The following is a 12,739-nucleotide window of genomic DNA, read 5'->3' on the forward strand; positions in this document are numbered from 1 at the left end:
AGGGAGACAAGCACACAAGTGTTTGTGTAATATGTTTGATTTTTGCACTCCCTGCTTTGCTCAGAAAATGAACGCCAGAATATCCATCCTGTGTGTGTGTGTGTGTGTGTGTGTGTGTGTGTGTGTGTGTGTGTGTGTGTGTGTGTGTGTGTGTGTGTGTGTGTGTGTGCGCGTGTGTGTGTGTACATATGTATTTGTGCATGTATGTGTGTACGCATGCATGTATGTATGTATATATTATGTGTATGACGTATGTATGTATCTGTGTGTGCATACAGTCATGTGAAAAAGTAAGTACACCCCATGTAAAGTTTTGACTTTTTCAACATATTTCAACACACAGCTATTTGATCTTCATTTCAAGAATGTTGATAGATAAAGGTGATATAATATAACAAATATCATGAAACATTTACATTTTGTCGTCCATTGTATAATTTAAATAAACACAAATCCAAATTTCGCATGTGGAAAAAGTAAGTACACCGTTGGCTCTAATAGGTGGTATTGCCCCCTTTGGCAGAAACAACCTCAAGTAGGCGTTTCTTATAAAAGTCTACCAGTCTCTGACATCGACTGGGAGAAATTGTTACCCACTCCTCCATGCAGAATTATTTGAGCTGTGCGACGTTTGAGGGGTTTCTTGCATGCACAGCTCGTTTCAAATCCCCCCACAACATCCCGATGGGATTTAGATCCGGGCTTTGACTTGGCCATTCCAGAACCCTCCATTTCTTTCTTTTCAGCCATTTCTTAGTGGATTTACTGGTATGTTTAGGGTCATTGTCATGTTGAAAGGTCCACCTTCGGTTGAGCTTCAACTTTCCGACAGATGGCCTCACATTATCCTCAAGCACCCTCTGGTACAATGAAGAATTCATAGTGGATTCTATGATGGTGAGCTGCCCAGGCCCTGGTGCAGCAAAGCTGCCCCAAACCATAATATTTCCCCCACCATGCTTTGCAGTTGGTATCAGGTTCTTGTGGTCAAATGCTGTCTTTGGTTTTCGCCAAACATGTCTTCTGGTACTGTGGCCAAATAGCTCTACCTTTGACTCATCTGTGCAGAGTACATTGTTCCAGAAGTGGTGGTCTTTGCCGAGGTGTTAATTGGCAAACTTTAGTCTTGCCCTGATGTTCTTTCTGGACAGCAAAGGTTTCCTCCTGGCACACCTCCCATGAAGATCAAATTTGTGCAGCCTCTTTCTAATGGTAGACTCGTGCACTTTGACATCAACAGTGGCAAGAGCTACCTGTAGGTCCTGTGATGACATTCTGGGGTTCTTAGAGACTTCTTTCAGCATCTTGCGGTCTGTTCTCGGGCTGAACTTGCTGGGGCGGCCTGGCCTGAACAAGTTGGCAGTTGTTTGGAATCTTCTCCACTTGTAGATGATCTTCCGGACAGTGGAATGATTGATTTCAAATTGTTTGGAGATCTTTTAAAATCCCTTCCCAGACTCGTAGGCATCTATAACCTTCTTTCCGAAGGCCTCAGAGAGCTCTTTTGTTCTAGGCATGGTGACGCCGCACACTTCAACAACAAAGAGCAAACCAAACTAAATGTCTGAGGTTTAAATAAGACAGGTTCCTCCAAGATCCTCTCTAATGATGTTCTCATCATTTGCACCTGAGCTGGTGCACCTGATTCTAATTTTAGGTATTTGAAGTAGTGATAAATGTGGGGGTGTACTTACTTTTTCCACATGCGAAATTTGCATTTATGTTTATTTAAATTATACAATGGACTATAAAATGTAAATGTTTCATGATATTTGTTATATTATATCACCTTTATCTATCAACATTCTTGAAATGAAGATCAAATAGCTGCATGTTGAAATATGTTGAAAAAGTCAAAACTTTACATGGGGTGTACTTACTTTTTCACGTGACTGTATATGTATGTATGTCCCTTCCACTGTCATTTTGCAGATTTATTCCCTTTAAAATTCGTTGGTCCGATTGACACAATTTTCACCATAGAGGAGCACCTCCTCCTGCCGAATTTTAAAATGATAATTATGATGACATCGGTCACGTGATACGGGAGCCATCTTGGAAAAACCGAAAACCTTTGTACCACCATATCTCCAAAACCACTCCATGGAAACGTATGTTAATGATGATATCTAAGGTGCCTTCATTTTGACATCATAAATCGACAACTACAGCGTTTGATCTGATCAGTATGAAATTTATTGAGTGTGATGTAGGGATAAATTGGTCAAAGAACCAGCTTTAGAGGCCATTTTTCCCCGCAGAGCAGGGGTTGGCCTTTTTCTGGCACCATGGCCCCCTTTTTGAAGCAATGTTTTATGGCCGGATGCCCTTCCTGCCGCCAACCCTGTTAGTCGCCTCTTGTGATACATAGGGAATTACCAGGGAGCTAGTACTCAATTTGCCGACCTCGGAAGGAAAACAGGCTGAGTCAACCCCCCTGGTGTTAATTCAGTGATCAATCGGGATTCGAACCCAGGATCCTAGGATCCCAAGCCTGCACCCTAACCGCTAAGCCAAGGAACCCAGGATCCGAGGATCCCAAGCCTGCACCCGAACCGCTAAGACAAATAACCCAGGATCCTAACCGCTAAGCAAAGGAACCCAGGATCCGAGGATCCCAAGCTTGCACCCGAACTGCTAAGCCAAGGAACCCAGGATCTGAGGATCCCAAGCTTGCACCCGAACCGCTAAGCCAAGGAACCCAGGATCCTAGGATCCCAAGCCTGCACCCGAACCGCTAAGCCAAGGAACCCAGGATCCTAGGATCCCAAGCCAGCACCCGAACCGCTAAGCCAAGGAACCCAGGATCCTAGGATCCCAAGCCGGCACCCGAACCGCTAAGCCAAGGAACCCAAGATCCTAGGATCCCAAGCCGGCACCTGAACCGCTAAGCCAAGGAACCCAGGATCCTTGGATCCCAAGCCGGCACCCGAACCGCTAAGCCAAGGAACCCAGGATACTAGGATCCCAAGCCGGCACCCTAATCGCTAAGCCAACGAACCCAGGATCCTAGGATCCCAATCTTGCACCCGAACCGCTAAGCCAAGGAACCTCGGATCCCAAGCCGGCACCCTAACCGCTAAGCCAACGAACCCAGGATCCTAGGATCCCAAGCCGGCACCCGAACCGCTAAGCCAAGGAACCCAGGATCTTAGGATCCCAAGCCGGCACCCGAACCGCTAAGCCAAGGAACCCAGGATCCTAGGATCCCAAGCCGGCACCCGAACCGCTAAGCCAAGGAACCCAGGATCCTAGGATCCCAAGCCGGCACCCTAACCGCTAAGCCAACGAACCCAGGATCCTAGGATCCCAAGCCGGCACCCGAACCGCTAAGCCAAGGAACCCAGGATCTTAGGATCCTAAGCCGGCACCCGAACCGCTAAGCCAAGGAACCCAGGATCCTAGGATCCCAAGCCGGCACCCGAACCGCTAAGCCAAGGAACCCAGGATCCTAGGATCCCAAGCCGGCACCCTAACCGCTAAGCCAAGGAACGATCCTAGGATCCCAAGCTGGCACCCTAACTGCTGAGCCAACGAACCCAGGATCCTAGGATCCCAAGCCAGCACCCGAACCGCTAAGCCAAGGAGGAACGCAGGATCCTTGGATCCCAAGCCGGCACCCGAATCGCTAAGCCAACACCAAGCTTCAGGGATAAATTGGTCAAGAAAAAAAAATTGATAACGTCATCAGTCATTTGGTTCAGCAGCGTTTTTTTTTTTTCTATTGTATACTGAATCGAGGCTCGTGAAAGAGCTGACATTTACTTCACAAACAAAAATTTATTTTATTTATTATTTTTATTTATTATTTTATTTATTTTATTTTATTTATAATAAAATTTATTATTTTTTAAGGCGTAGCCAGTGGGGCAATGCCATCTGAAACAGCGTTTGTCTGTCCGTCCGGTGTATGGTACTGTATGTATGTATGTCCCTCACAAATGTCCACAAATCAGAGCTGAGGATCGATGAAATGACAGGGGAACAGCCGAGCCTCCAATCAGCAGATCCAAGGCCGGCTACGTCGTTGTTAGACTGTAGGTCTTGTTATTTTTCTGTGTTGGTCGAAGAAGTGCTCACGGCTTCATGCACAAAACGATTTGCTCTCTAAACAAAGTCACCACTTGCTAAGTGACAAAACTGGGCAAATGCTCGCACAAGTGTCACATCTTATGCTCGATGTATGTCGCTTTGATAAACTGGTAAATGAGCATTTAGAAACTGGTTCCAGTGCCCTCTGTAAGTTAGAACAGGATTAAGATTTTGTAATTTGTTCATGGCGCCCGCAATAGGACGCTTACTCTTCAAGCAGCGCGATCCATAATGTCCACCAACTTACAGATGATGACCTGCATATGGGACGTCCTGTTTAAGGTCCATCTGAGGGACTCGCCGTGGATGCAAAACAGGGATGGCTGTTCTATCGGTGTGCATCATAAGTCTTTGGAACAAGTCTGCAGCCATTTTAGGACATTGATCTTCACTTCCTTATCACGACTGAATTTTCTTTTCATGCAGTTGTTTCTTAAATGGCCCAAAGAGGTGAAAGTCACAAGGTGACAGATCATGGGCTGCAAGGTGTGTGGTTTAGATTATAACCTCCCACCCCATCTTGACAAGCGTTACACTGCTGAAATTTGCTGTTGTGTGAGGTTTGGTGTCGTCATGTGACACCAGTGGAGACCATTCCTTGCTGCCGACTGTGTGAAATACGTTGCAGGTATCACTGTGAGGGAGGCCATTGTAAAACTGTTTATTGTTCTTTCACCGGCAAGAAAATCCACCTGGATCATTTCTTGGCAACTCCAAAACACCGTAGCCAACACTTTTTCTGACAGATGTTGCGGTCATTACCTTCTTGGGTCGTGGGCAGTCATTGTGGTGCCATTCCATGCTCGAACATTTGCTTTCCAGTGTGTAACGCTGAACCCCAAATTTATCACAGATTACATGTTTCTTCAGAAAGTCATCTCGCTCTCCGTGACATTGTCGCGGAGGTTTAGATGCCACTGTCAGGTGGCCTTTTGATCAAAGGGAAGGTTTTTCAGGGGCTACTTTGCACTCCATTTTTGAGAACATGAAATTTATGTGTATGAAGGTCCCCACACTTCCGATACCTATTCCAACTTCTGCAATATCATGATGCACAGATGGGTGGCAGTTCCGCAGAATCGGTTGTCCAGATAATCTCGAGGTTATGGCAGGAGTCACGGAGCTACTGTTTCTGCAGAAGATCTTTGACCGATTGTCGCCCACCTTTGTCACCAAACTCTTTCGTAGGTATTCTGTGAATTTCAGCCGGTTTAACGTTCTGTTTCACAAAACATTTGAGCACATATTGATGTTACCCAGAACACGGTATAATGTTTGCTGCCATCATTGCTTTGTGTTTGGTGCGGTGTCGTTAAGTTTAATGATCATGGTCATGGTCATATGGCATGTTTGTGGCGGTTTCATGTGCCATGGTCATGCGTGCGGTTTCAGCCCATGCGTATGGTTTTGATGGGAATTCCTTGATGCTGTTAAATGATTTCACGGCTCAAAATGCACAGAAATACACGAGAACTGCACTCGGTAGAGAGCACACCTCCGCCAGGCTGAACAGGTCACGTTTTGTATCCACTGATAGGGCCGATCTGGATCTGGACGTGAACCAAAGTCTAATCGGCTTGTTCGTGTCACCTAACAAACTCATCTACCGAGTTTTGTCACAACTCTTCCACAGCGTACTGAGATCATGTTATACATGTGTCCTTGACGTTGTCCCGGTTAATGTTGTTTCGTTATGAAGTCTATAATAATTATTAGATACCAGGGCTTCAAAGAATGTCGTGATTATTTAACCATAACTCACTATTACATTTTCGGTCATTGTACAATACAGAATGTACATAGTACAATACAGAATATATATCTAGTACAATGCAGAATATATATAGTACAATACAGAATACATATATAGTACAATACAGAATATATATATCTAGTGCAATGCAGAATATATATAGTACAATACAGAATATATATCGCACAATACAGAATATATATCTAGTACAATACAGAATATATATCTAGTACAATACAGAATATATATCGTACAATACAGAATATATATCCTACAATACAGAATATATATCTGGTACAATACAGAATATATATATCTGGTACAATACAGAATATATATCTGGTACACTACAGAATATGGTGTTGTGGTTTTGGAATAAAGGCAAACCCCCCTCTTAGCTAGTTGCACCACAACATGCAGCCTCGCTTAGTTCAGTTATTTCTTATTGAATGTTAAGTATAGTCTCCTTTCTTGTGTTAGTATGCGTTGATGCAGGCAAGTAAGTGTTGGACTCATTGGGCTGGAATGACATGTGCTAGGGCCTGGAACAAGTCTGGAAGGCCCGAGGGAGGAGCTAATGGGGAGTGGCCGGTAAGCGGCAAGCAGCCAATGGGAGCTAAAGGGGAGTGGCCAGGGGAGGTGCTTGGAACATTTGGGTGGGACTCTGGGAGGGCGGGGGGGCTATAAAACCGGCCCGGATCCCCGAACTCTCTCTCTAGCCCAGGACTCCGAAGCACGAACTCTCTCTCTGTGGCCAAGCTCCCAGCTCTCTCTCTGCGCTCTGTGGTCGAAAGCACGCACTCTCTCTGTAGTCTGCGTTCTGCCCTGTTCTCTGCCGCCTGTCATAAGCGCTTTCGCAGGACGTTCTCTCCCGGGGCCCGAGACTCCAACGATCTTCCTGCCTGGGCTCCCTGCACGTGCGCGGTTGCCTCACTAACATTGGGACACGCCGGGCGGATTCCCGTGCGTGCACGACCGAGGCCGACGTCCGTGCCGCAAAGATCCTCAAGGGAACGCCCAACGAGCTGTCCGGGGCGAACTGCACCAACGACCGCGCTTGAGTGCGTTCTTTCTTCTTCATCCTTTCCCCGCGTGAGTGAAAGGGCCCTTGTCTGGGGAATTAAGTTAAGGACATTAAGTTTCTACCCTGTGTCTCTTTGCCCTGATCACTGCACAAATTATAAATAAACCTGTGTTCTTTTGCTTCCATTTGGCCGTTCACATCTCTTCCCAATTGGCCTCGCATTGTACGAGATAAAACCGCTCAATCGGGTTCAATAATAATTAACGGCACGGGTCACGTGACACGCAAACCGCTCGGGCGTATCAGACCAGCGTGACTCGTGCGAGGTTCAGCCCCCGTCTTCGCGGCGGCGTGTGTAAAGAAGGTACATGGGTATTTGACCAGAGACCCTTCCGCACGCTCGCTACGGTGGTGGCGGCTGGAATTGCTCCGCAATCCACCCCACGAGTGTAAAGTGGATAGCGGCCTCGTGGACTCAAAGGCCCGAGGGGGAAAAAGGTTTAACCCCCCTTTGTACGTCGACGGGCTCAAGATACGCAACAATATATCTTCTACAATACAGAATATACATAGTGCAATACAGAATATTTATCTAGTACAATGCAGAATATTGTTACAGATACGACTTTGATGGTATGGTGGGCCGAGCGGGATGGCCGCCGTATCCGTACAAGTTACCCCGATTGCACCCGGGGTTGACTAATCGCGCTATGCTAGACCAATGAAGGAAAAAGAAGACACCCGGCTGGGTTATAATGACACAATACGACACCAGGGGTTCAGTTCTCAAGACCTCCGGAGGAGGTTATATTAAGGCGGAAGGTTAGATTACAGGGACAAGAGGGAAACATAGGAAGGTGGGCACTTAGACACAACCTTATATTATTCCCGACAGACCACAGAGAAACAGGACAAAAACTGACTCACACGGGGATTGATGGCTAGGAAAGCGGGTATTCGATGGCCAGCACAAGGTGCACCTTGTGCTCAGGGACAGGATGGCGCGGCCCAACAGATGCAGGAGGTCTCTCAGCGCTCGAGGTGGCGTCTTGTCGTCTCAAGCTGGGGGCGCATCTGACGTCACGTCCGGCAAGCGGCTGCGTATATCCGGCGGGGAGTGACACGCCCTCGGCTCGTTAGCTCCGCCTCGTGGAATCGGCACGTTGCTTCTCATTGGGTGCGTGCGGGGGGGGTTACTGGCTCCGCCCCTGACGAGGAGCTGACAGCCAGCCCCTTCGGGGTAACCCCGTGGAGCGCATGGTCTGGAGCTAATCGAGCCGGTGTGAGGACGCATCCTCCCCCGCTCCGCCGCCATCTCCTCTGTTGTTGTTGTAATTGTTGTTGTAGTTGTTGTTATTGTTGTTGTTTGGGGAAGAAGATGGGAGGAGGTATGGGAAAGGTCCTAAACTCACTACTGATGCCATATAATCACATTCTGGTGCAACGAAGAGTCATAATTAATGGAGACGAGGCCTTAACTGACATAGAATAAGAATAACTAGGAAGATGTCCGAAAGTTGTCTACCTGTGGTGCGGTGGACCTGGGCACGACATTTAATGGGGGAATAAGGGGAAGGTCGGCTCTACTGATTGTTATTTACATGCAATGGGACTAGGGAATGGGGGATCGGGGAAAGTTGGGGAGTATTGGAGAAAATAGGGGAATATTTACAAGCGGATATGGAGGCCAAATTCCATATTCGCAACATTGCACCCTTCTCTACCCTCGGGGCGTCCCGACCCGATAAATTTTTACCTACTTTAGTGTGGCACGCAATGTAGTTCCCTCTACTATTAACTCTACCCTGAGTGCGACAGTTTTACAGATATTCACAAATGAGTAAATATGTCCCCCTGCGACGTTGCACCCTTCTCCTCACAGAAACACACCCACAGGATAACCGAATCCGGAAAGAATTCGCAAACTACACATACAGCCGGTAGGGAGCATTATTTACAAGATTACGCTGATATCTACACTACGATCCAGGACCTGTCTTTGGAGGAACACATGCAGATGTTATGCATAGAGAGAGCGCGCTTGCCAACATCGATACACCAACCCACGAGTGCTCTGTGGCCGACGGCCTTTAATAACGTGCAGAGCACCCTTCCCGAGCATCAACAGCACCACCCCACCACCAATCGGTGCAGTCACCATTGTTCATTGGAATAAAAATAAATTCGACAACCCCTAACCCTGCAGGTGTCTCTTGCTCTTCTTGTGGTGCACTTGGTGTTAATTAACAGTGGTTCACCTTTATGGCATAGGTGCCACGTTGACCCATAGGTCCTTCCACGGGTGGTGCTTGGCCGCAAAAGAGCTGCGGTCCATTGTGGGTGGCCACAAACATTGCGGTCCATATGGTGTATCGATCCAGGCAGCCAACAGCGAAAGTGCAGGCCCACAACTGCGTAGCCAGCACCTCTCTCTCCTCTCTCTCTACCCCAAAGCCAGATCCTCGGAGGTGGGAGACAAAAGAAGAAACAAGTGAGTAAGGTGGTAAGGGCGCAAAAGTGCACGCAATACAAGATGATGCACACTGGGGGCACATGGGAACCAGGTGAGACAGGTACGTTCCTATCGTACGCCCCCCCCCCCCACCAGGTAACCTACATGGCCCCTCCCTTATCCCTTACTGTATCCACAAAACACAACACTACCCATAAACATCTACTTTACAAATCAACAAACATCCCTACTGTCTTCCCCGTTCCTCCCATAAACCAAATTCGTCTTCTCTCCCTCCTAACCAATCAAATTTGCCATTTTCAACTCTCATCAAAATTTGCCATCTCCAACTCAACATCATAATTTGCCATTACCAATTCATCATCAGTCCCTCCTAGGGAGGGAGAGATGGAATCACCCCAATGTCTCATCCACGTCGTGATGCGTCTCACAAATCCTCACAGCAATCTCATTTCCTGCACACAGAACAAAGAAAACACAGGTGTGGAGTCATCATCATCACCACAGGTAAGTGGCTGCGTATGGTGCAACAGGTTCATCAATCCTAACTATCTCCTAAATGACTTTAACAACTTTACACTACCCGGGGGCTTTCTCCGGCCAAACCATTGGCCCTCTTACACTATGGGTTCTAAAAACCAATTCCCATTGGCCAAATTGTGGTGCTCTTCAATTTGGGGTCTCACTCCCCCGATTCATCTCCCGGTGCCCTCGCACAATTTCCGGGCTGTGGCGTGTACCTCTCCCAGCGGGTCTACCCACCTGCACACCTCCACCACTGCGGTTGCCTCCGAGCTTACCTGCTCCTTACCCTAACCTAACTACCTGGGGAAGGCCCTCTGGCACTCTCCCCACTCGGTGCCCTCTCTGGCACTGGGCTACCCGGGTCCATCCTCCGGATCCTCGGGCCCCATCCACAACTCTACCGGCTCCCAGAGCCCACCTGCGGCCTCACCTGGCCGACATCCTCACAGTGGTGGAGTGCCCAACCAACTACACACACTAACAGGCTACACGCCCAGCCATTTCCACAACACTAATGCACCCATCCACAACACCATTCTGCAACCGCACCACAGATGCCAATATCCAACCACAATTTACCTGTACCCTCTACCTAACACTTACACTACCCGCCCCGGGTACTCGTGAAAGGGGTCCACTCTTCCCCCATCCACACCTTCGCACCATGCACACCACTCCGTACCACTTACTCCAACTCTCTCCACACACCTGTACCTGCACACCTGTGCTCTCACACCTGGTGCCACCTGCACCCTTCTCTCCCCAAGCGCATTCGCGCTGATCCACACACTCACTACTCACACACTGCTCCACACACCTGTCCAGTTGCACACCTGTGCAATCACACCTGTTCAATTCTCACAAACACGGCATCATCTCAGCTAACTACTCCCTTCTGAAACTTGCGCTTCCCAGTCGTCCCTTTAAACTATTGCGCTCCCTCGTCATTATCATCCACACTAATCTACCTGCGTCCCCACTACAGGTATCAGTCACTAACTAACCTTAACGTTACCTAAGGTCATCTTCTCTAGATCCCTACACACCATATCCTAACCCACCCGGGCTAGTTTTCACTGCCATACACCCCATAAACTATTGCTCCTTTGCCCCCCACCTGTGAGGGATGGTGGATTTGCCATCCCACCACATCGGGGGTCTCTCACTACCAATTTTGCACATCAAATTTCAACAAATCAAAAATTTGGCCAATCACTGCCCATCATCTGCCAATCACTACTGCCAATCCTTTGCCAATCATCAAATTTTGTTTTTCTCTAATTTTGGGTCCAAAACACTAACCTCATCACCCAGTCGACTCACTAATACCTCTCGGTGCGCCACTCCCTGTCCAAAGCCCGGCTTCGTGAAGCCAAGCAATGGATGCTGGTTGTTTTGTGCCAGCGGCTGGATGCGTCCGGCACTCGGTGCAGGGACGGGGGCTTACCCGGGCCGAGATCCCACACACCACCTCGGCGTGGAACCATCCAATGCCCCGATCTAGACCTGCCGGCACGTCTCACCAAAAAGTGGTCGCCATGACGACCCTTTCTATCGGGCTGCCAGCTCCGCCTAGTGGAGCACGGACGCGGCCGTTCAAAGCGAGGCCCAGCACGCACCGAGGGCCCGATTCGGCTATAAGTCGTTCTAAACTCTATCCCGTCTAACGTCGATGCTTCACCTGGACGCTTACACCCCGCAGCCCGTTCCTTGCTCACACATCCAGCTGTGCCCATGCTCCTCGTACCCTTCCTTACACACCCAGGTACACCCATTCCACTCACAGCCTTGGACACACACCTGACCACCGAACACTTTGGCACACATTCGTTGCTCGCACACCTCACCAATACACCTCTTCGCGCCCCCTCCTCGGTCACCTCCTCTGTGACAATCACAGGTGTGCTCTCATTCGCACACCCAACCACGTGCCTCACCACCAACTCCAGCGTGCATTCCCACTCACGCTCTACCATTCCAGGTGTACATCCTTCCATCCCAGGTGTACATCCTCGCTCACCTGTCGCAACTAACTCACGCTCCATGTCACTCTCACTACTTTCACCTCCATTCCTGACAGCGCACTCACCCTTACTCTTGACAGCGCACTCTTTCCTCGTGCACCTGCCCGTCACACACCTTTCTCGCGCACACTCTCCCGTTACACCCTCTGTAACACTCACCACAGGTGGACACTCTTCCTTACTTCTGACAGCGCACTCTTTCCTCATGCACCTGTCCGTCACACACCTTTCTCGCGCACACTCTCCCGTCACACCCTCTGTAACACTCACCACACCGCGCTCCCATGTGCTTCCTCGCACCCGCGCTACGACCGACTCACTCTCGCCAGCACACTCACTCCTTGGCACGCACTTTTTCCTCACACACCCCAGAGTCGGATTTTCTCGCACACCTCCTTTTTCGCACACCAGACCTGTCGCACACTTCACCAACGGCCTCTCACGAACACCCGGGTCCATCTCGACCCCCAAGCTCCTTAAATCCCCTGGCGCATCATACGCACGACCATATTGGTCACCACTTACACCGGGTCCTCTTCCTCTTCGCTTCTCCTCCATCACCTGCGAATCCCTCATCCGGTTAATGAGCACATCATCACGATCCAAACACAGACTTTGGACCAATTCTTTTATCTCCTCTTTTATCTCTTTCTTATCCCCTCTCCGTCGCTTTTTAATTTCGCTCACCCCTTCTTCCACTTCTTCTAATTTTTGCTTCATCTCCTTCATCTCTTCGTGCGCCCCTTTAAGTTCTTCCTCTAACTCCACTTTATTTTTTTCTATGTGCTCCCGCACCTCCCGCTCTTTAACCTCCATTACCTCTACCACCTTGTCCATTTTCCTCGTCA

At 48.8% G+C, this 12,739-nt stretch overlaps 1 protein-coding gene across 1 annotated transcript in view; it reads left to right on the plus strand.

Annotated features, from left to right (window-relative positions):
• GNAZ (G protein subunit alpha z) overlaps window positions 1-12,739 on the plus strand; it is a 199,765-nt gene that overhangs the window by 73,430 nt on the left and 113,596 nt on the right. The gene's annotated exons all lie outside the window — the stretch shown is intronic.

Source organism: Myxine glutinosa, chromosome 14, assembly GCF_964187855.1.
Source record: "Myxine glutinosa chromosome 14, kmMyxGlut1.1, whole genome shotgun sequence".
In the NCBI taxonomy this organism is placed as follows: Eukaryota; Metazoa; Chordata; class Myxini; order Myxiniformes; family Myxinidae; genus Myxine; species Myxine glutinosa.